At 57.1% G+C, this 23,785-nt stretch overlaps 1 long non-coding RNA gene across 1 annotated transcript in view; it reads right to left on the bottom strand.

The window, feature by feature from the left end:
- Positions 1-10,173: 10,173 nt before the first annotated feature.
- LOC118982004 (uncharacterized) overlaps positions 10,174-23,785 on the bottom strand; it is a 28,317-nt gene continuing 14,705 nt past the window's right edge. The window contains exon 3 of the long non-coding RNA XR_005065451.1: positions 10,174-10,617. This is a non-coding gene — a long non-coding RNA (uncharacterized LOC118982004). The remainder of the gene's footprint in view (positions 10,618-23,785) is intronic.

Below are 23,785 nucleotides of genomic sequence, written 5' to 3'. Positions count from 1 at the left end.
GCCCGGGGGGCAGGCATTGGCTAATGCACGGTGACGTCACAATGGCGTCATGGGACATGAGTGGACATTTGGGGTGTAGAGTGTCCTTAACTCTGTGAGGGGGGAGAGGAGGAGAGAAGAAAATAAGAGGTTCAGGAAAGGAAGTAAAGGACGGAGAGAAAGAATAGCAAGATCAGGTATGGGAGGGCCCAAAGGACCGGGCGGCGGGAGGGAACTGGGCCACGTGGGTGTCTGTTCTGCCAGGGCCAGCCCTGTGGAGAGATGCCATCTCAGTGGTCGATCCTGCCCTGGGGCTGGGGGGGGGCGTCCGTCTGGAAGCCCTCGGCCTAGCACTCTAGCATCTTCCTTCCATCACGCCCTTCACACGCCCTTCCCGAAGCTGACCCTGGGACGCAGATTCCAGGGCCCGGATTTCGCTGGGAGGCGACCCCAGGAAGCACTAGTAGGGGGTGTGGAAGTGAGCCCAGGAAGCGGGGAAACCGCCAGCTGTGTTGATGGGCAGGTTGCCTTTGTGAGGCACCGAAAGCCTTTGGTGCCACCAGGTGCTTTGGGTGACCTGGGAGGCAGGCACCGCCTTCACCTCCATTCACTAGAGAGACGGTGGGGCTCCGCCTAACCATCGGGCAGCAATCCACTCAGTGCTGGTCTTCCCTGACCCCACGCGCTGATTTCTCAAACACTAAGCAGGCACCCAGCGGTCCAAGGTGAATGAGGGAAGGGATACTTCTGGGGACGCCATTGTGCCGGCCATAGTCCCACTTGTCGACGGTCTCCTGGGTCAAGTCCTCATGTGGTCTGACACAGGTAAATTTGTGAGCACAGTATTTTTATCTCATTTTCAAGTTGAGTGAGCCTGGAGAAGACCTCACAGATGTCTCCCAGTAGCTGGGTGATTTTTCCAGGGATCCCCTTGGCCAGCACCCCCCTCTCCTCTCATCCCTCTTCCCTTCCTACTTCCTCCTTTCCCCGGAAACTTGGACTACACTCTGCTGTCGCCCACACCCTTGGGGTTCCCAGGTCTTGCCTGTCCTCAGCGCCCACCCTGACCCCTCTCCACCCCCCGCCAGAGTTGCTCCAACCTCCAGCCCTCTCTTCTAGCCCTGGGACAGTGGGGGAAAAGACACCCAGGGGCACCACAAACTCAGCTGGCCCTCCCCCTCCCCTGCCACATAGTCTCACAGTTGGCAGGTGACCCAAATCCTAGTCCGGAGAAACTAAGTTCTCAAGTCAGGGGTTCCCTGACACCCTGCCCTTCGTCTCCCCAACCGTGTGCTGCCCAGTCCGGCTGCACCTCTCACCTCCCTGCTCCTGCCAACCCGTCCTCTTCTTATTTCTGTTCTTCCTTCAAACATCTCCAAAACCCACAACCCACAGACTGCTCCCTGGGGCTCAGCACCTACAGATCCCCTCCTCTGTCCAGTCCCACCCCCGTGGGCCCATTCCTGCGACAACCAGCATTCGAGTGCACACCATCTACTTTAACCCTCTTTGCTTGGGGAGTCAAAACTGGCTTCTCACGCTGGCCTCCGAAGGCGTCCTGGCCTGGCCCTGCTTCCCCCAGCCTCCGCTCCAGCCACACCCACCTGCCACTTTCACTGCCTCCTTGTCCCATTTACCAACTCTTCCTGCAAAACACTGGCTAAAAACCGCTTCCTCCAGGAAGTTTTCCTTGCTCTCCCCAGTCCTGGACAGAGGTAATCCCCCTTCCCTCTCTACTACTGAGAGTCCCCTTGAACACCCCTGTGTGGAAGCACACAGGGAGTGTGTCTCTTCCATCTTTGTAGCCCCGCCTCCAGCAGACCGGGCCTGGCCCCCAGAAGGCTGCAAACATATGTCTGTTGAATGAAGAAGAATGAAATTTAGACATGCTGAGCCTTGCAGGAGAAGGCAGCTGTGCAAAGATCTAAACCTGCGTGTCTCTCTCCCTTACCGCCACCCCCTCCTCCCCTAGAGATGAAAATCCAAAATTACATTAGAAATAAATCAAAGTGATCCCAGTCTTTACCAAAGGATCTTCTATAGTATTCTTTAAATAGCCAACTCCCTTGGTGCATTTGAAATGAGGTTGAATTTGCAAATGTGCATACAAGGTGTAGGGCCCTGCAACTCCATGATGGCAGAAGGAGCAGAGGTGAACAAGGTGTCCCTGCTGCCACCTGGGAGCTTCCAGCCTCTGGAGGAGGGGATTTGTGGTGGACAGACCTCAGGAGGGACATGCCTGGGGACACACCATGGGAGACGCCCAGAGCAGAGCTAATCCAGGAAGGCTTCCTGGAGGAAGGAGGTTTGAGTAATCTTCTGAAAGAGATGAAAGGAAAGTGAGGAAGGGACAGGAGCCAGGCTCTGGCCCTGGGGGAAGCTGAGGCCCGGCCTCTCCTCCTCAGCCTTGTCTGCCCGAGACACTGGCAGCCATGGGGAAGATGGGTCAGGCCTGGGCTTCTAGAAGCACAACTCGGGTCCCATGTCTCCAAGGCCAGTGGCCACTTGCAGGCAGGTTCCCCTGTGACAGGCTGTGAGGACTACAGCTGCTGAGTCCTGCTTTTCCAAATCAGGCCCTCTGGGGCAGAGTCCTATGTGCTAATGGGCCACCAGGACAAAAGCTTCAGAGTTAGGGGAGCCCCAGGAAGCTGAGAGAGATGGTCACCACTAACCCCTCCTCCATGCCTAGAGTTCACACTGTCCTCCTCAAGGGGGCCAGTGAGGGCAACTTCCCTGGCCCTCAAATCATATTTGCATCTTGGAAATTTTATAATTTCCCCCGTGTTATTACTGCTTGTCTTAATTATGGAATTAGCATGAGAAAATTCGGTTGTGTAATCAGCCCATACAATCAGACAATGATTGCCATCATTAGGGGGAAGATTAGCGGGAATGGGGGCCTCTGTGGCTGGAGGGGGAGCAACAGCTGTGTGCAGAGAGAACACCGGGAGGTGGTGGGCTCGGGCCCCTCTTCACCGACAAGTGCAGGTGCAAGCGTGTCATGGAAACACATACAATGTCGGGGGGTGGGGAAGGGGGTGCTTTGGGGCAGGTCTGTGAACGCACAGCTGCCTGCTGCCCTTGGCCGTGCCCCTGGGGCCTGACTGGACATCGTCAGCACACTGAGGGTGTGACTCTCAGAGGAGCAAAGCTAGTAGTGTCCAGCTGCCAGCCTGGGGCTGCCTTGAGCAGGCCGGCTCCCTGAGCCTCATTGGCCTCCTCCATCTAATGGGACTGTGGTCACTGCCTGGCCCCCCCGGCAGGGCGGCTGTGAGGACCCAAAGAAGCAGGTCACACCCCTCAGGACCTAGCAGAGCATCTAACTCATAAAGACCTTCAGTGTGGACTTGTACAGATGTGTAAAGGTGAGCGCTGTCACTCCCAGCTGTCAGGGAAAACCCCACGTGTGCCAAAGGGTGACGCCCCCAGGCCAGGGTGACCTGATTGCACAGGTAAGCAGGCACAGCAGCCCTGTGCAGAGCCAGCCACCCTTGGGGACGAGGCACTGAACAGCGCTTGGGAAGGTGGGTGGGCAAGCAGCCTGGGTTTTGAGGGGTCTCCGACCACTCCCTGGGGCTGTGTGAAACGCTCAGCAGAAAGACCTGTTGCGCCCCTCCCCACCCGCCTCCCAGGCAGGGTGCCGAGTTACTGCAGTGTGAGACAACAGGCTGGCCTTCTGGGCAGGGCTGGGGAGAAGTGGAGAGACACTATGTTGGAGACAAAGCCACAAAGCCAGCCGAGGACAGACAGACACACGGAGCAACAGGAACAGTGGACAGGGTGGGGCAGGGAGAACTGGGAGAAGGTGGGCTGGGAGATGTATAGACAGGGATGGGTGCAGAGGGAGGAATGGGAGCGGAGGGGAGAGGAGGGACAGGGCAGAAAGGTCTACAAGGACACCTGTGCCAGGAAGGGACAGAGAGGGCGGGGGTCAGGGGAAGAAGGGGCAGAAAGGAATCATTCCTGGGAAAAAAAAAAAAGTACAATGTCTCTGTAGGTCCCCTGGCTGAGAACAGTGTCCCTGTCTCTGACTGGCTGGAAATGGTTCATGGGAAAACAGCGGCAGAAAAAGCAGGGTCCTGTGACAGAAGGTTGTGAACCTGACATTGTGGGTCCAGCTCCCCTGCCGCGCCCCCCAAGCAGAGCCTAGCCCTCACCAGCATGTCCTGAGCACCCGTGCTGTGTGCTCTGCAAGGCCCTGGAGGGAAGGCAGTGCCTAGCAGGCAGGGTGATGCCAGTCGGTCCCCAGATAGAGCCTCTGGTGAGGGCTGCCTTCAGGCCGACTGTGGGCTTCTCAAGACTCCACTCAGCCTGTGTTGCCTGCTGTAGCTGTCACCAGGGACCCCTGTCCCTCTGAGGGGTCTCTCAGGGCTGGTCTCTGCCCAGCCAGGCCTGGCCAGGACAGGACAGGCAGTTCCGGAGGCAGCCCCTCCCCAGGCTGCCCCGCATCGGGCCTGGCACACAGCGGGTGCCAAGTAGATACACAAGGAAGGCCCACTGCCTGCTGGCATGGGCGCTCTCAGCAGCTGCACCCAACTGGGTTTGTGGCTGCTCCCAGGAGGACCTCAAAGCTTACCCCCAGGCCCAGGGGAGCAGAGGCTGAGGTGGATGGGCCTGGGGCTTGGAGGGCAGCCGATGGCACGGGGCCACGGGAGCCACCATAGCCCTGTCCTGCTGACTGTGGGTGGCCCAGCCCCTCTCCAGGCCTCGGTCCTGGCCCCCAACAAGCCAGTTCCTGCCCTGCACCACCATCCTGCAGCCTTGGAGGCAAGACAGGTGCCACGCACTGGCTGGGGCAGCACAGAAGCCCAGCCCAGAGATGGCGAGGGACCAGACTCACCTTCTGGAAAACCTCGTGGGGCTACATCCTGCTGTGGCCACTAGATGTCACTGGTAACCTCCCTGGCCAGCTCCAGAGTCTGAGGCCCATTCCTGGCTGGGGCTCTTGCCCCTTGAGGCCTGCACATCCAGGACTGGACTGGGCCCCAGCCTCACTCAGAGACCAGCTCCCTCCTCCAGCACATGTCCCTCTTTCCCTGCCCACCCTCGTGGTCATGTTCTGGGCACAGACGTCCATGCCCCCTGAGCTGGGCACTAGGTCAGGTGCTGAGGCAGGAGGAGAATAGTGGGACACGCCCCTCTGTTGGGGGCACATACACGTAAAGCTGTCATTGTAGCCCATGCACAGATTGGACCGTGGGGGGAAGGAACTCCTGGTCCAAGAAGAAAGAGGCCAGGTCAGAGACACTTCCCCAAGGGGGGGCCCCGAGTGGGTCAAGGAGGAGCTTCCCCAGTGAAGAAGGTGAGAAGGGCAGCCTGGCTGAGGGTCCAGCACATGCAGGCTGAGCAGACGTGCGTGGGATGGGTGGCAGATGGGACGGGACGGGTGGGTGTGAGAGACTGGGCAGGATGGAACAGACAGGGACCAGTCACCACAGAAGTGCTCTGCTTGGGGGCCCAGACTTCTCTGAGTTAAACAGGTCACACCCTAGACCCCCTCGGTGCACATGGGGGTCCCAAAGGAGCAGCCCACAGCTACAGCTCGCTCCCTGCTGTGCTCACACATGCATGGGTGTGCACGCATGCACGACACACACAAACGTGGGCACACATGTATGCTGACACACGTGTGTGTGCGCATATATGTGCAGAGCACACGTGTGCATGTGTGTGCGCGTGCACCTAGACATGCATGCACATGGGCATGCATGCACTCACGGGCACGTGCCCACCGCCCACATAAGCAGGGGCCAGTGCAGGGGCTTCCTTCTGCCACCAGGGCTGTAGGGGCACCACAGGGAGGATTCCAGTTCATGGGGCTCCACCGCTCGCCACATGTCCTCTAGTTCCTTACTGCTATGTTCCCCCTTTGTCCTGAAAAGCCTATAATCTTGTCTTAGGTACAACAATAAGGAACAGAGATGCATTCACACCAAGGCCAGACTCAGGGCAGAAGCAAAGGGGCTCCCCGGCCAGGCGGAACGCTGGCAGCTACAGAGACCCAGCCGAGGGCCGCAGGCTCCTGGAGGCCTGACATTGACGGGCACCCCCCCCCCCACTGCCCAGGAACGGCTTTGATGAACGCCCCCTCCCTCTAGGGGTGATGCTGCTTTGAAGATCAGAGTCATCAATCAGAGTGGCAGGAACCCTCCACCACGCAGCAGAGATCAAACACGACGCATGAGACTCGGGGACAGAGGAGGCGCCCGCAGAGCCCCGCCCTGGGCACCTCCTGCTCCTGCTGGTCTGCAAGTCCGCAGCCAGGTCTGGGAGGAAAGGCTGGTAGCCACTCGAAAGACACTGCCTCGCTGATTCCCAAGGGGCTCTGTGCTGCTCCCGGAGAGATGCCAAGGCTGGTCCTTCGACAGGGCAGCCTGTGCCGGCCTTTCCGCCTGGCTGTTGGCCCTAGGGTGCTGCAGCCGGTCCTTGGGGAAGGCCGGCTGGGGGTGCTTTGCCAGACGGGAACCCATGGCCCCAAAACGGGGTCTGGTGGGCATGCCATGGGTTGGCAGACAGGCTTTCCTCTCCAAGATGCTTCAGGGTCACAGAGTGCTCGGTGTCCAAAGCACAGTCTGTTCTCTCAAGCTCCCCCACTTACCTCTGACCCCTCCTTACCTCCCTGTAAGGACCAGGCTGGGGAGACGGGTGAAAGGAGACATAAGTGTGGAAGCATTGAGGATAATATTGAGGGAGACATTTCTGATAGAAGGCTGGGATGCTGCGTCCTGTAAACTTTTAGCAATAAAGAGAACAAGCCCTTTTTAATGGAACCCATTGGCCAGAAGCAGGGGGAGGGGCAAGGTGACCTTGACCAGCCTTCACGGGGAACTCAGACAGGGCTGCCCAGACAGGAAGACCCCTGCACGCTTGTCCACCAGGCCTCACACTGACGCAACGGGAAAAGGCCCATGGAGATGTCATCATCGTCTCGTGCCCAAGAGAAGAGGTGACCAAATGGCCCTGCTGCAGCCAAGCCTGGGGACCCCAGGCTGTGGAATCATGGTTTATCAGAGAGGAAAGGGCACTGACACAGGGAGTCCTGCTACCCCACCAAGAAGCTGGGCCCAGAGAGGGAACTTGCTCACTTCGGCCCTAATTTGGAGGGGTTGTCACGTCCAAGGAGCCCTGGGGACAATGCCTTCCAGGAGAGGAGCTGGCACCAAGCCCGAGGACGTGAGGCAAGGCCTCCATGGGGAGTGGGGGGTGGGGAATGGACCCCCAGGCCCCAGCCAAGTTTCTGGGCCCCAGATGAAGAGTGAATCACGGGTTCCCCCTGGAGGAAACCAGTCAGTCACTCCGTAAAAGTTTATTTTTATTCATGTCTGATCTATTTCACATCCGCTCCGATATTTTGACACACGTACAGGAAATGTGACTCTCGCCCAGATGGCATGTTTGCTTGACCAGGCGAGGGGAAACTCAATCGGGTCATGGGGGGCGGGCAGGGGGAGCTGCAGCAGCAGGAAAGAATGCCAGAGGCCCGAGGCTGTGGTGGGCACCTGGGGCTGGTGGGTTGGGGGCAGGGATCATGGTGAGTCCTGGGGCCCCGCCCCCAGTCATGGGGGCGTGCTCTGTCTGCCTCTCCCCAGGAGGGAGGGACTGAGGGGAGGGCTCCAGGGCCAGAGGCCCAAGGGATGGACAGTCAGAAAGACAAGGACAAAAGTGGAGATAGCACCGTGTCAGCGGAGGCACAGGACTCCAGCCCAGTGCACACAGAGGTCAGGAGACCACCAGCTCAGGTGAAACAAAGGGACAGGGAAAGGGCCCTACCCTGGCATGGGCACTGCCCACCCGGACTGTCCCCAAGTCACCGAATCTGTGGACCTCAGCCTCCTCACGTGCACACTGAGCATAATGCCCGGTTCCAGGGTGGCCAGTGGCCCTGGCTCGCTCCTTCAGTTCTGGGCAACAGGCACCGAGCTGACAGTCCGGAGGGAGGGAGACCCCATTGGGCCTTTAAAGCAGGTACACAGGCCCTGTGGGGGTGTGAGCCCAGAGCACTGTGGAAGACCAGGGAGGGGCACCCGCCACAGGGGTCAGAGAGGGTCCTTCTCAGCGCTCCCAAAGAGGAAACTAAACTCAATAACCCACTAACTTGGACATCACCTTCCTACAGGCACCCCCTGGAGGCAGGCCGCCCCCTCCCCCCCGTGAACCTTTCTAACTTGGGGAGCTGAGATAGGGCAGATGCCGGGCTCTCTCTATGGTCCCCTGGCCCTGGGATCAGACCCAGGGTGCAGACAAGGCTGCTGGCCATGGAGCAGTTTCTCCAGAGGAAGCCATGGGGGTCAGCCCAGTCCCTACGCTTAAACCCCCCCGAGCCACCTGACCTCTGCCTGTTGGGGGCCCTGCCTCTGTCTCCAGGGCGCCTTCCCCCTGGATGGGGGCACTGCTGGCCTGGAATATGTCACTGCATCGGCCACCACTGCCCCAGGGAGCTGGCTCAGGATGTCAGAGAACCAAAGCGGGGTCTCACAGTCCCTGCATGGGAAGTGGAGTGTGAGAGCCCAGAAACTGCTAAGTGCCCCCAGGTTCCAAACAGCCCTGAGGAGTGTCCGTGTCTGTGGAGGCTGCACTTGGCCTCCCCTCACCCCTGCCCCCACTCCCCTCCCTGTAAATCCTGGACACAACGGGAAGGCCTTTAACTAGCACATAAAAGCGCTTTGGCCTTTCACGGGCCCACTCCGCATCTACGGGCGCCTGAGGCTTTTATGGGCCCTTTCCAGCCCCCTTTCCATGACCCACTGATGCGGCTTGGTTTCTAGGTGGGGTGTGGGGGACTGGCCCTGCCCAAGCCCAGTGACCACAGGGCGGGGGGAAGGGTGAGAGACCCCTGAACCTGGGAGTCGAGGCCGCCCTGCCAAGGCTAGGCCGGGCAGTCTGCTAGGTCCCCCTGACCAACCCCCGTCCTCCAGAGGGGGCGCAGAGGATGTGGTCGTTTATCCATTGACGGATCTGCCGCCATAGTAACTGCGGGTCCATCCTGGAAGGGGCCCAACAGACACCTCTGAAGGGCAGTGAGGGTCTTGCCCTAGGAGGAACTCGGCCCATTCTGCAGGCGGCCACGAGCTGTCCAGACTGGGACTCGTACAATGGATCTTTGGTATTCAGCCCAAAAGGCTTCTGAGGATGAGGGGAGAGCATCGCTGAGCGCCTCTGCAATGCGGAGCTAGAACCTCCCCAGGCCAGCAGCCTCGCAGAAGGACCTCTGATGCTAGCTGGTCCAGGACCTCTGTGGCTCTAAGAGGGTGGGGGTTGGGGAGGGGCGCCTCCTGGCCTAGAGCTTTGAGAAGCCAGTTGGAGGGGAAGGAATGGCTAGGACCTTGGCCTCTGCTGCCCTCTCCCGCCCAGAGACCTCAGCCTGCGAGACATCGTGTCCCTGCAGGCACAAGGCAGACGCTGAGACCCTCCCTGGGGTGCGCCCACTGTCCCATCTCTCTGGGCCCCTCCCCACCCTTCTCCTCGGCCCCTCCCTCTGGACTCTTCTATCTAGCTCTTTTTCTCTGCTTTTTTGGCTTTACCTTTTGTTTCTGGCCGTTTGTTCTATCTCCCTTACCTCTGTACTCTGATTCTTGAGCCTCATTCCCGCAGCCACTCTCCGAGCCATTCTGTTTTGTTTTTGCCTTTCCTGTCCCCTCTTTCCTGTCTTTTTATTTTAAGATTTCATTTATTTATTTTTAGAGAGAAGGGAAGGGAAGGAGAAAGAGAGGGAAAGAAACATCAATGTGTGGTTGCCTGTTGCACGCCCCCTACTGGGGACCTGACCCCGCAACCCAGGCATGTGCCCTGACTGGGAATCGAACCCACGACCCTTTCTTTGGTTTGCAGGCCTGAGCTCAATCCACTGAGCCACACCAGCCAGAGCCCTTCCCATCTTTTTATTTGACTTTTCTCCTTCCCTCCTCTCCTAGGCAAGACTGTCGCTGGAGGTCTCACTCAGCAATGAAACACCGAATACCTAAGATTCGGTAGACACGGGCCACGCACAGTGGCAGGCTCTTCCATGCTTAATTTGGCAGTTGAAGTGCAGCACCCTCCCCGGAGGCTGAGTCTGCTCCCATTCCACAGGGAGCAGGCACAGAACTGAGGCTCGGAGAGCAGGCGCGATTGGCTTCCGACCACAAGTCCCTGGGCGACGGGCCCAGGACTACGTCCCCCTGCCTTCAGAGATAACGAGAATGATCAAGACTTCCCCTGGTAGCAGTACGTCCTGTAGGGCCTGAACTGAGCATTCCAGAGTATTCCAAACAGCCAGCTCCGCACAGCACACGGCACAGGGCTGTTCTCAGTGTGAGTGCTGAGCAGGTACCTCTTCCCCACAACCCTGAGGTGGGCACCCCTACGCCCCTCACTGCACAGACGATGAAACTGTGGTGCAAAGAGATCCAATGACTTGCTCACGGTGCCACAACACTCGAGCAGCAGAGCGAGACTCGAACCCGGGCACATGGCCTCCATACCCACCCCTGGACTCTGAGCTCTGGGATGGGCGGTGGCCCCATCAGGACATCCGGCTTCTGGTTCGAACAATAGCAGAGTTCTCTGGGTCCTTGACAGACAGAGTTCTCTTGCTGGCTACAGGGAAAGGCATCCACGGTGCACGTCTGGGTGTGTCCTGAGGGACTCCAAGGCCAAGTGCTGGGGAGAGATGCCACAGGGTTAGGGGTCAGCTGAGACAAGAGGAGCCTGTCTTGCTCCCAGACTAGAGAAGAAAGGCCTTTATTGGGAGCCCCCAGCTGGGAAGGCCCTGGCAAAGGGGCCCTTCCTCCTGCCCCTGCAGCTGAGACTTGTTCCCAGAGGCCCACTAGCCACTGTCCAGCTCGCCCCACAAGGACCTACGGATTCCCCAGCCCCTGGGGGCTGCTTGGCCCCTACCTGAGCTGCGTCTCCCCCCCCCCCACGGCCAGGAATGGGCTCCTGTCATTCTATCCTCCCTCCTCGACCCCAGCCCAGCGCAGAATTGGATTAAGAACAAAAATATGAGCTGTGTTTGTTTTAATCAGCTTCAAGACATGAGGGCTTTTCAAGGCAAGGCGAGCAGGCCGGAGCTGGCCCCGGGGCAGGCGGCCGGGCGGCATCGCCACACAGGGGTCAGGAGCACGCTGAGCAGGGAGTGCATCTGCAGGTCAGATCCTGGGGCAGATAGGGGCTGCCAGTGAGGGGACCTGGGGGCCGACTGCTGGGGCGGAGAGGGGATCGAAAGGCTGGGACGGAGGCGGGCAAAGACACAGGTTTTCCCTGAGAGCAGCTGCTACTCCCATCCTGCAGTGAGGAGGGGGGCGGCTGAGGGAGCCCCCCAGGCAGAGGAGCACCAATAGGGAGTCGTTTTGCCGAGGGAGGAGCTTCCTCCTGGTCTTGAGATTGAGAGACGAGGGGAAGGAGGTGCGCGAGTGTCAGAGGCAGCCCCCACCACCCAACCCCAGGAAGAGCCCACGCAAAGGTGTCCACACTCCAGCTGTGCGCCCAGGTGCGCCAGCACCGGGCAGTCAGGTGCCAACCTGAAGTCAAACACACGGAACCCGGCAGAAAATGGGACGTGTGAGGGCCCGGGTTGATGGAACAAAGGACCGATGGAGCAACAGGCTGGGGGAAAAACTGACTTCCCTGCACGGATTTCAAGTTCAATGAAGACCTGGAGGCTGTGGAGTGTGGGGGCGAGGCTCTGAAGTGGGAGCCAGCAACCTGGGTGCTCTGGGGTCCGAACGTTTAGTGCCTTCTAAACGAAGCCCCTGTGGCCAGACCATTGTGCCCTGGCCGTGAGTGGCTCTACTCATATTAGCCCCGTGAGTCAACAAGAGGGTTGGGGACGGGCCCCAGTCACTCAGCCAACCAGAGAGCAGGCTGGCGTCATTATCTAAGGCTCAGGATGCCTGATCTGGGCTCCATCCCCTCAGGTCGAGCCCTCGGCCAGTTCTCCGGTCCAGGCCTCCAGACAGAAACGGTGATGCTGGTAGGGCAGAGCTCCCTCCCTCCCCACAACCCTCCTGCTCCTCAGCCAGCAGGGCCTGGCCTGGCTCTGGCCACACGCCAGTCACCCTCCCACACCCTGGGCCCCTTGCCAGAGGGGGCTGCGAGGTGGTGGTGGAGGTCGGGAGAGCCGGACAGGGGCTCCCTGGGACACACCTGAGTCTTCTACTTCAGGTCCACAGAAGGGGCGGGGTTCCTCCATCGCTTTTCCCAGTCTGAGGTGAAGGAGGAAATCGGTAGTGGGTTCTTTTTAGTGGGAAGTACCACCCCTTTCCTGACTTAAAAGGCTCTGTCCTTGTCACAAACCATGTCGAAAGGAGGACTTCTAGAAGGTCTTCTTGGCAAAATTAAAATGGTCAAATCTGTGGCCATTCCTTCTGTGAAAATCGATTTTTAGTTGGTCCACACCACCCCCAAGCTTGGGAAGAGCTGTACTGTTTTATCCGGAGACCTTTGGACCTGGCCGGGGTGACAGTCATTTAGCAGGGACCGGGCGGCGCCTGCAGCCAGAACCTCCTACAGAGAGGAGACTTAACTATTAGGCAGCCTCGAAGGGGACCCCAGGGGCCACATTCCACAGCTCAAGGGGATGACTTTGGGCTCCTGGAGAGCGGGACCTGGCCCTGTCTAACGCACTGAGCAGGCAGAAGACTTAAGCGGGGGGCGGGGGACACAGGGGACGCACGTGCTCAGCTGGCCCTCGAGAGAAGTTCTGGTGACAACAACAAAAAGTCCTCCAGCCAAGAGAAAAGAGTTTCCCTGGACATTGGCCAGGGCTGAAGCCCAGACCAAACAAACGGCTGCTCGCTCGCCGTCCAAACCTCTGGAGGTGTCTCCCAGCCCCTGCAGGGTGGGACCAGTCTCAGAGCCCCCCTCCCACCATGAGTCAGGAAGCCCACCACCCCCTGTAGGTCGAGATGGCCTGATCCAGCACAGCAACACGTGCCTTAGCCCCTCCTCTGTGTCACGGCTGGGGACACGCGCATTATCCAGGAAACCAGTTCCTACGGTAGTACTGAGTCATTTCAATTTAGACTATATGTTTTCATATGGATCCACTGTATCCAAGCCTATGAAGATGCAATTAGACTCAACAAAATATGGCCGGTCTCCAGGCTCAAGGACCCGTCCTTGGAAAACAGCCCTGCTGACCTGAAGGGGACACAGCAGGGAGGGGAGACGCGGTCTTCCCAGGGGAGCATTCTGGCTGGCAGAGAAAGGGGGTGTCCCGCATGACCCAGCAACAAGCTCAAACCAGAGGCAGAGGAGCGGCCTGCTGGCCGGCCACCCCAAGGATGAGGCCACCTCTCTGAATGCAGGAGCTGGATGACAGTGGGGAGGGAGGGGTACAGTCACTCTGCCCCTCCCTGAGGCAGGGTCCTCACCCCACCGGGGCACGGAGGGCTGTGCCTGCCCAGCAGGGCACCATCACCCCAGCCACTGCCTCTAGGTGTGGGCGACTTTCCTGGAAGCAGTGAAGAGGTATCTTTGCCAGGCTCCCAGGATGCCGGGGGGGGGGGGCACAAATGCATCCATCAGTGTGAAACGGCCAGGGAAGCTGTGGGAGCAGCAGGGAAGCTGTGGGGGTGGGGGAGGGGAGGGCAGCCAGCTCTGCACAGTCTCAGCCCCAGTCCCCAGACGCTGAGGGACACCCGCCACTGACACCGTCGCATTGGGTTTCCCCAGGCTGGCTCAGGCTACTGTCACCTGGCCTGCCAGGAAATTGCTGCTGACACTCGGGACAGCCCCGGGAGTGGGGAGGCTGGGACTGTGAGGTGGGTGAGTTCTGAGCGGCCTGGGCAGGGAGGCAGCCTGGGTCTGAGGGAGGGTGCGGACACAGCCCTGGATCTCTATCCTGCTCCTGCCCCTCCGGGGTCCCCAGAAGGTCGGGGTCCCCAGAAGGTCGTCGGGTCGTCTTGGAGCTTGCAGCCAGCTCAGCTTCATAGGGGGAGCTGGAGGGGAAGGGGCAGCGGTGTCCGGGGGTCCCAGGACCCCCCTCCCCATCCCCACCCCCTCAGCTGTGCAAATGTGCCCCTTAGCCTCCATCTGGAAGTGCGCACCCAGGTAAGAGCCCTGGGTCCCGGAGCCTGACGTGGTTCACAGTGTGGATCCTGAACTGCCCCCAACCCCAGGCAGGAGGAGGAGGGAGGAAGGCCAGAGGCGGGAGCAGGCCCAGAGGAGGGGCAGGAAGGGGCTGGGCCCGCTGGGAGCAAGCTGCCGGGCAGTGAGGCCCTGCCACAGGTGAGGGTGATGACGGGGCTGGGGCTGCGGAGGGTGGCGAGCATCTGTGTGAGTACGGGGTGCGGTCGCGAGAGTCCAGCCAGGGTCCCCAGAAGGCGGTGGGCAGTTCACGGTACCAGGCTGGCATCCTGGGCTCTCGACCTCACCAACCAGCACCTGGGGCACCCAGCCCAGACAAAGGCAGGCCCCTTCAAGGGCAGGAAGGGTCATCTACACAGCAGACCAATCCATTCATCCACCCACCCATGAGCAGGCATTTTAAAAACCTGCTGCCGGCCGGACGCTGTGACGAACGTGCAGAGTTGTCCCCCCCGTCACCTGTCAGAATGGCTGCCATCCACAAACCAACAAACAAGCGCAGGTGTGACGTGGAGAACAGAGAGCCCTCGCTCACTGCCGCCGTGAGAAGCAGCATGGGGTTTCCTTAAAAAACTAAAAACGGAATTGCCTTTTGACCCAGTGGTTGCACTTCTGGGAATATACCTTAAGAACCTCAAAACACCAATCAGAAAGAATATATACACCCTTATTTTCACAGCATCGTTATCTACAATCACCAAGGCCTGGAAACAGCCTAAGTGCCCAACAGTAGAAGAGTGAATAAAGAAGATGTGGTACAGCTCTGGCTGGTGTGGCTCAGTGGATTGAGTGCCAACTTGCAAACCAAAGGGTTGCTGGTTCAATTCCCAGTCAAGGCACATGCCTGGGGTGCAGGCCGGGTCCCCAGTAGGGGACGCACAAGAGGCAACCAACCACACACTGATGTTTCCCTCTCTTTCTCCCTGCCTTTGCCTCGCTCTAAAAATAAATAAAATCTTAAAGAGAAAAAAAGAAGCTGTGGTACATTTACACAATAGAATATTATGCAACTGTAAAAAAGAAGGAACTCCACCTTTTAGACAGCATGGATGGACCTGGAGATCATTATGCTAAGCGAAATAAGGCCGTCAGAGGATGACAAGTACCAGCTGATCTCACTCATATGTAGCATCTAATGAACAAAATAAACTGACAAACACAATAAAACCAGAAGCATGGATACATTGAACAGACTGGCAGATCTCAGAGGGGAGGGGTGGAGGGACTGGAAGAGATTAGCCACAGGACATACATGTGATATCCAAAGCCTACAGACACGGACAACAGCGTGGTGAAGGCTGGGGGCGGGGCGGGGCCAGGTAGAGGGCGCCAAAGTGGGGGAAGGGGACGTCTATAACAGCGTCAACAACAAAATAATTGGGTTGTGGGGAGGAGGAGGGACTCTTATGAGTCAAAACAGACCTAAGAGCTATGATGAACAGAAAAAGAAAAAAAGAAAGAAAAAATTGCTCCCTCAGCCTGGGAGACTCAGGCGGGCAGTGCAGAGTAGGGTGGGCCAAGGGGCTAACTTACTGGTTCCCAAATTTGCCCTTAATGGACCATGACATTATAATTTAATGTTCTTTTCATTTAACCAAGTAAGGACATTAAAGAATTGACAATAGTTATTTTAACACTTTAAAAAAAATTTTTAAGTGTTTTACACCCGGCTGGGGAGTTCAGTGGATTGAGCGCAAGCCCGCAAACCAAAGGGTCTCTGGTTTGATTCTCATTCAGGGCATGGGCCTGAGTTGTGGGCCAGGTCCCCAGTAGGGGGCGCATGAGAGGCAACCACACAGAGATGTCTCTCTCCCTCTGTCCTTCCCTTCCTCTCTCTCTAAAAATAAACAAATAAATTATTTTAAAAAACAATAACATAAAGAGGATAAAATAAAAGACAGTCCTTCCTAATATCAATGAAAGATAAAGGTAGGTTAAACTCGGGGTTACTTGGGGGGCACTGACTGAAAGGCACCCCAGGAGGTCCAGGGCACTAGTGAAGGACTAACTCCGGATCCGGGAGGTGGTGACATGGGTGTGAGACACACAGAAGTGAGCCGGTCATTACCTACTACAGATACCCCGTTCTACAGGGGAGAACCCCCCGCAGGACGAGTACCCGAAGTCTGCACCTGGGCATGCCACTCTCACACTGCAGACAATCCAGCCCAGCAGCAAACCTTGAACGATGGCAGAAGGAAAAAAATGCTTTACCTGTGGAGGAATGAGGACAAGCATCACGTGGGACTTCTTTTCAGACACCATGCCGGCAAGACGACAGTGGAACGAAACATTTCAACTATGGAAAGAAACTGCCCTCCAAAAGGAAAAGAGAAGTGAAGACGTTCCCTGAAGGAAAAAGCAGGTTGAAGAGTCGGAAGAGGGTGGGCAAGGTGCTGACCGAGAGCTCCGAACACCTCGCTCGGGAGGGGCCATTTCACTGAGGACCTGAAGGAGGAATGCAGGGGTCAGGGAGAGAGCGTCCGGGCAGAGGGACAGCGAGGGCAAAGGCCCTGGGTGGGGAGGCGGGTGGAGGGTGGGAGCATGCCGAGGTCCGGCCGCAGCTTATCTTAGGGTCCCTCAGGTGAGAGTAGGCATTGGCGCTGGGTAACAGGCAACTACACAGCTCAAAGGCAGGTGAAGCACTGTTCCGTTTATTGCAAGTACAAGCAGGTTTTTATATTTTCATTTCTGGTAGTGATTAACATTTACAGGTGCATGGCATGATCAGTTAAGCAGAAAAAATCAATACAAAGGTAACTAGGAAAAGTATGAAAGTTCCCATAGTTTCAGTTATGTTAAATAAAAGTTATTTTGACCAGGAAAACCATTAATCAGACAATTTGAAATAGTTCTATGTATACAGTTTGAATGTCTTATTGTTTATTAAAGTTCTCAGAAATTGTCATGGGCAACAGGTACGCTTAGACCGAGCAGAGGTTAGGAAATTTATTATAAGCCTTTGTAATATCTAATTTAGCTATCTATCTTGCTGTCTAAAATGTTTTTTGTATACTGAGGACTCTAACTCCTTGGTAGTTGTTTCTAAGTGCTTAGTTTGTAATAGCTAACCAGCTTCTTCTGTTTTTATGCCTGTCTAATTCTAATTGATATATATTCCTATTCAAGGTAAAGGAGGGGCTGTTACTCTAACAACTCTTTGACAAACAGAGGCTATTTTCTAAAGGGGTTTTTGCTATTCTATGAGGCAGTTCTGTGGGAATACACATTTTTCCCTGAACTGTTCTTTCTTGGGTGGCTTTCACAGGAACAAATAAGTAAAGTACGATGCCTTAATTCAGCCAGGGTGATATTGCTTAGGACTTGAGCCAACTGTTGTTTTTTCTCTGAGAGTGGTCATTAATTCTAGGAGATTCCAAATTATCAGAAGTGCAAAGGTTAGAATACTAAGAAACAGTAAGAATAAAAGCAACACCATATATCCACTAATGCCACGTCCGTCCTGCTGGAAAACGCTTCTGTGAAGCCTTTGTCCCCAAGCCGTGACTGTGTCAGCCGACCTGGTTGGCATTGGACGCGGCATCTCCAAGCCGTGACTGTGTCAGCCGACCTGGTTGGCACTGGACGTGGCAGGAGCACACTGAACCGGGCAGAGGGGGTGAGGTGCGGAAGGGCAGGTGCAGGGCCCGGGTCCCGAATGGAGCGTGGATCTTGTTCTGGGAGCCATGAGAAGCCCCTGAAGGAATCTACGCTGAGGGTGTACACTCCGTCCGATCTCTTCAAAACCCTCTCGGCTCTGGTGTGCAGAACAGGGCGAGGCGGGGAGGCCGGCCATCAGGCAAGAGAGGGCGGGGCATGGCCCAGGACGGTGGCGGAAGGGCTTAGAGAAGTCACTGAATTTGGGATGCTTTGGGGAGGTGGAGCCAATAGGACAATGGATGGGCTGGACCCCGGTGTAAGGACAGCAAAGTGGCCACGTGGGTGTCCTGGCTCCAGCCACTGGAGCGTGGCAGTGCCTTCAGCTGAGATGGGGCCAGGGAGAGAAACAACAGGTTTGGGGCCGGGGTCAATGCTTTGTTCCGACACGCTACCTTTGGGATGCCCGGCAGGCCTGCCCATGGGGAGGACCAATGGACAGCTGGACAGACAGACACGGCCAGCACTCAGGGACATGGGCAGAGCTGAAAATATCTGCTGACAATCGTCAGGAGCAGACAGTGTCGCTCAAATGCCCTGCTTGCTCCTGTGACGGGACTTTTCTTGTAACCTTGAGCGGAAACCCCCACAGCTCTGCATAGAAAAGCAGTAACAGTCTTTCTAGGGTTATCTCCTTAAGATTGGAATATTCTGGGCAACGTCAGAGAAAGCTAGACTGCTCCCCACCCCCAACCTGGTCTCCAGCAACTCCACCAGGTCAACCCTCTCCCTGGGGGCAGGTCCGAGGGCAGAGAGCCCTGTGAGGGCCCGGTGATCAGGGGTTCCCTGCGAGGGACACTGCTGGCCAATGGCCAGGGAGCGGCTCCTCCCAGGCAGGCTTGCTGGGCGCCCCTGGGGCGGACCTGGACAGTCTTAGGCAGCGCCCTGAAGTGTGAGAAAATAGTTCCTCTCCAATTCTCTTTCATATGTGATTACGACCTGCCCTTTTAATAACAGCTGCACCTGGTCACTAAAAACATGGCCAGTGGGGCTTTCACACCCTCTAACACTTGCTAATGTGCCTGGTTCAGGAAAGAAAGCAAACCTCCGCCTCAGAGCCCTCCCCAAGCTAACCCTAACCCTGGCTGCAGTGGAATCACACTGCTATGATTTCATTTTATTTGTTTTTACGGCGACTCTGTTTATGACAAGTGCTACTAGCTTTCCATTTATGGTAAGGATGTAAAATTTCCTCTTAAAAGATGTGTGTGTGTGTGTGTGTGTGTGCACGCGCGCGCTGAGTTAATTTAAAGAAAAATGTTAATAGTGCAAGTGGTACTCAGATGTGGACCAAATCTCGAAGGTGCTATTCACGTGACTAAATCTGGGCGGGGGGACCCCAACAAAATTCGTGGCTATAAAAGACGCAGGGATGCAAATAAGAGCTCTGAGCCTCATATTCATACCCAAAGCTCATAATCACCCAAACCACCCCAAGATCAAGGCAGAAACACTTCCTTTTCCCTGTGCAGCCCCTGCAGGCTGCAGGTGGCCCACCCTTCCCTCTCGAGTTGCTTCTGGCATTTGCCGAGACTGGATTTCGCTAACCGGGAAAACTCTCTGAATGTCCAATTCTCACCACCTCTAGGTCCCCAAATGGACGTTGTTACCGAAGACATCCCCCCAAATGCCACCAATTCCAGAAACGCCTCCTGAATTGGCACGGATTAAACATGCCCTTTAAATGCCAGTTGCATCCGGCCACACTGCTGGAGTTTTGGACAATAATGTCCCCAAATGTTGGGTCTGGGCATGACTCAGGACCCTGGCCTAGACCAGACTCTCAGGCGGCCCAGACACTGCACTGCCAGCCCGAGTCAGATGACAGTGGCCGTGTGGGGTCCACGGACCCAGGCAGAGAACAGCGCTCGGGAGAAAAGGCGAGAGAGAGAGAGAGAGAGAGAGAGAGAGAGAGAGAGGGCATTCAGATGCCAATCCTGCTGACCTCCTGGGGCCTTCAGAGGAGCCATCACACCCTCCCCTGGAGACCTTTTGGCCCTGAGATGTTATCCCAAAAGTAGGAAGCAAGCTGGGTCCTGGGCTCTCGGCACCTCCAGCTGTGCTGACTGAGGGAGGCGCAGCTGTCTTGCCCGTGGCTGTGTCTCTTGTGAAGGAGAAACATCCGGCCAATTCCATCAAGAATGTCAGTCAGAATGCAGGGGAGGACTCGGTCAGCTCAGCCATCCCATCCGGTCACTCTGGTGTCCTGAGGGTGGGTGCTGGGACCATACTTGCCCAGGGCCCGGAGAGGCCCGTCTCCCAAGGCCAGTGGCCTCTGTGCAGCCCCCTCACTCCACAGTCCTTGGGTTGGTGGCCTACAGCTGGGGGAGGCACAGGGACTGGCAGGATGTGACCCACAATGTGGGGACCTGAGGGCTCCAGATATGCGGAGGTGAAAGGGCAAACCTGTTTCCAGTCTCCTTATCAGGGACAGGCCAAGCAAAAGGGAAGTGGGCAGCCCTGGAGGTCAGGCTGGGGGGTCATGGCGGGGACAGGGCCAGACCCAGGGGACCTGAGAGGAGACCCTGCTGGGAGAGAGAAGGGGAAAGGGGGCAGGATGGAGGGAGGGCCAGGATGCACCAGCTGCAGGACCCTTTCCCTAGGGGAGCGGTGGAGAGGGGGACCACTGTCAGGTGTGCCTGGGGCTGAAGGGCTTCCTCAAAGACAGAGCTTCAGGTTTAAACCCCAGGGTGGCAGGTCACCCTGGAAGTGGCCCTGGCTATACGCCTGTTAGACACCTCCCCTCCACTGTCCCTTGTGTGAAAACCCTCCTAAACTTCTTCCCACCACCTCTATTCATTCAACACTCGGTAATGGGGCGCCTGCTTGGTGCGGGGCACTGAGGTCTCAGCAGCGAGCCTGCAGACTACGTACGTCCTTTGAAGCCCCACTGGCACCCTCTACTGCCCACAGACCAGCCCGCTGCTCACTGCCTCCGGCATGTTTCTGGAAAGCTCTATTTTGTCTGTCCCTCCAATTCCCCAAGGCGGAGTCTTTGTCCACTTCCCTGCCTCTGATTCCCACTGAGCCTAGCTTGGGGCCCGGGGGGGTGGGCAGGATGCAGTGGGGACCCTAAGCAGAAGCCAGGAGCTAAGGCCTTGGGGGCAGGATGCAGTGGGGACCCTAAGCAGAAGCCAGGCAGCTGGGGCACCTCAGGGACTACTGGGAAGGGAGGGGAAAGTGCTGGAAGGTGCTGGGGTTCCCGCCCCAACAGACTCTGCTGCCGACTTAAGGAGTAAGGCCCTGCACCATCGAAGTCACCAGGAGACAGACTGTAAGCTTGTTGCAGGCGGTGTCTCCATGCATGCATCCTCGTCCACCATGCAGGGAGGTCCTTTGAGGGGACTCCCCACACTGTGTGGACGGACAACAGCAGCATCAAGCCTAGCCCGCAGAGAGCAGAGCCCCACGTTTCTGTTCTGCCCCCTGGTGGCAATACGTCATATTGCAACTCACGGGATATCAAAAACAGGGGGTGGGATTTCTAACTGTGGCTAAGCTGAGGCCATGAGACACCCCCATATTTGGAACCCAGTCCTGGGGTATCGTTGGGATAGGGCTCATGGGAGTTCTGGGAACAGCTTAAACCCAGTCACTCCTAACAGCGGGGGAGGCGGGGAGAGATGGGCCGGATGTGGGGAGAAGACACCAGAGCACACCCAGCCTGGGACCTGGGCTCTGTCCACAGTCCGAGGCCTCCAGCAGGCAGAGCACAGAAGGGAGCTTGGGACCCTTTAAAATCGAAAGTCCGTGCTCACAGTTGGGTTTTGGCCTGATCTAATGGTAGTCTTTGGTTCCTGGTACCTTCTCATGCTTCCAGTTAGTTCATTTTTCTTTCTTTTTTTGAAAGATTTTACTTATTGATTTTTAGAGAGGAGGGAAGGAGAAAGAGAGGAAGAGAGGTATCAGTATGTAGTTGCCTCCTGTGCAGGCCCACAACCCAGGCATGTGCCCTGACTGGGAATTGAACCGGCAACCCTTTGGTTCACAGGACTTTGGTCAATCCACTGAGCCACACCAGCTAGGGCTCATTTTTCATTTAACCATTTTTCATAAGGCACAAGCACCTATGCACTAGAGATTTTCTTTTCTTTTTGCCTTCCTTCCTTCCTCCCTCCCTTCCTTCCTTCCTTCCTTCCTTCTTCAGCAGCAGAGCACCGCCCCCCCCCCTTTTCTTCCAGAGGCAAGGTCACGTGGAACCCACTACACAAAAAGCGCAACTGCTCTGGTTGCCACCGCCCGCTCGGCCGCCCTTCACTGCCCCTGCAGCCCTGAGTGAGGCGCCCCTTAGCGTTCTGCATTAGATGAGCTATACCAACGGCGCCCAGAGGGACCGTCTCCTCCATTCCCATCCCCCACACCCAGCGCTGGCCCAGCTCAGTGCCCTGTTCCAACAAACGCTGGATGAAACAAACTGCGTGAGAGCCACTTGTTCCATCAACGACCCCGGGTCAGGCTGCGGGCAGGGGAGGGGGGGGAAGCCTCTGCCTCCAAAGTCTCCCCCATCGGCCTACCACATGTCCTCCAGGACTTCCAGAACAGACACTGCCTCCTCCATGAAGCTGTCCCAGATGTCCCCAGCCGGAGTCATCTTGCTGCCTTGGAATGCAGGGGCCACTTCATTACACCTCTTCCGCCCATTTCTCACGCTCACTCAGCCTTCAGGCCGAGCTACCGGCTCACAGGCTTCCTCTCCCCAGCGACGCCACGGCTGCGTTCCTCAAGGGCGGGGCGCCTTTGATTAGCTTTTGCACCCATCTCTGCGCCTTCACCCGGGACTATTCAGTAAATCTGTCTGAGGAAGAAGGAAAATCTCCCGACGCTCCTGAGGACTCTGTGTCTGCCGAAGGGCCTGTTAAAATTCTTCAGGAGGGGCACCTGGAATTCATTTGACCTACTAAGCCCTTAGAATGGTTTATCGACTCCACAAACTGTCACCAAGCGGAGAGCACGGGAGGGATTCAGGAGAGGTGCGCTGTGGTGCAAAAGAGGCATCCAGGGTCCCCCACTCAAGCCAGAGCTGCGTGCAGAGCCGGGGTCCCTGGCCCTGAGAAGGAACCTGAAAGTGTGGCCAAGAAGGAGCTGGAGGTAGGGGGAGGGTCCTGAGTCCCGGAGCCCTTGAATTTGCTCTGGGAGCCTGCCTCCAGTGCCCTGCAGGCTACGACCCAGGGGACAGACCAGTTCCCTCTTTCTCCCCAGAACATCTGGGGCTGCATCAGACGTAACGATCTGGTAAAGAAAATTGTTATGGAAATCTGTAACCATGAGACGTTATCAAAGGCATCTTTAAAGTCCCTTCTCAACCCCCAGCCCGGTGGAGGGAATTGGAAATTGGAAAACTGGGAGACGATTACGGGACCATCAAAGTGGCCGAAATTCAATCCAATCTGCAGGTTTAAGGATGGCTAGCAGACCGCTGCCCCGGCCCAGAAGGCTGCAAACCCACTGTTTAAAAACCAAATCAACGGCATCTCCAGATCCGGGTCTGGAGCAAACAAATGGAGCCCACAAAAGGCTGCCCTGGATTTCCCTTGCGTCGGGGAAATCTGAGAAGCCAGGCCCTGGGGAGGCGCCGAGCCCTGGGAAGGCTCCCAGCTTCCAAGGCTTCGATCTTCTCCTCCCCACCCCACCCACCCCTCCCCCCCGCTGCCTGGGCTCAGGCCCTTTGTCCCACCATCCCTCTTCACGTGTTTCTTCCACATCTTTCTGTGCTACTCTTTCTCCTTCCATCCGTCCCTCCTCCTCTCCTTCCACCTCTCCCTACGTCTTTCTTTTTCCAGCAGTGTCCTCTCTTTCCTCTTTCTGTCTACCTCTCGTAGCCTGTCTTTTTGGGACATGTCCATCTCTCTCGTGTCTTCCAACACCGCGTCTGTCTCTCTACAGCCGTCCTCTCTCCTCTCTCTGACTTTCGTTATTCACACACGGCCTCTCTCCCTCCAACTCTCTTTAATTTTTCTGCCCCTTGGCTGGCCATGAGGCGCCGGTGATTTCACACGACGTAGGAGGTGAAATCCTCCTGCCGGTGGGTGTTTACCGACGTGAGTCCTGGGTTTTTCCCCCAGGTGGCCCAACACAAGTGACC

This window comes from Sturnira hondurensis, unplaced genomic scaffold (genome assembly GCF_014824575.4).
Source record: "Sturnira hondurensis isolate 20B ecotype Veracruz unplaced genomic scaffold, ASM1482457v3 Scaffold0024822, whole genome shotgun sequence".
NCBI classification, from domain to species: Eukaryota; Metazoa; Chordata; class Mammalia; order Chiroptera; family Phyllostomidae; genus Sturnira; species Sturnira hondurensis.
This window is presented reverse-complemented; position numbering and strand designations above follow the sequence as displayed.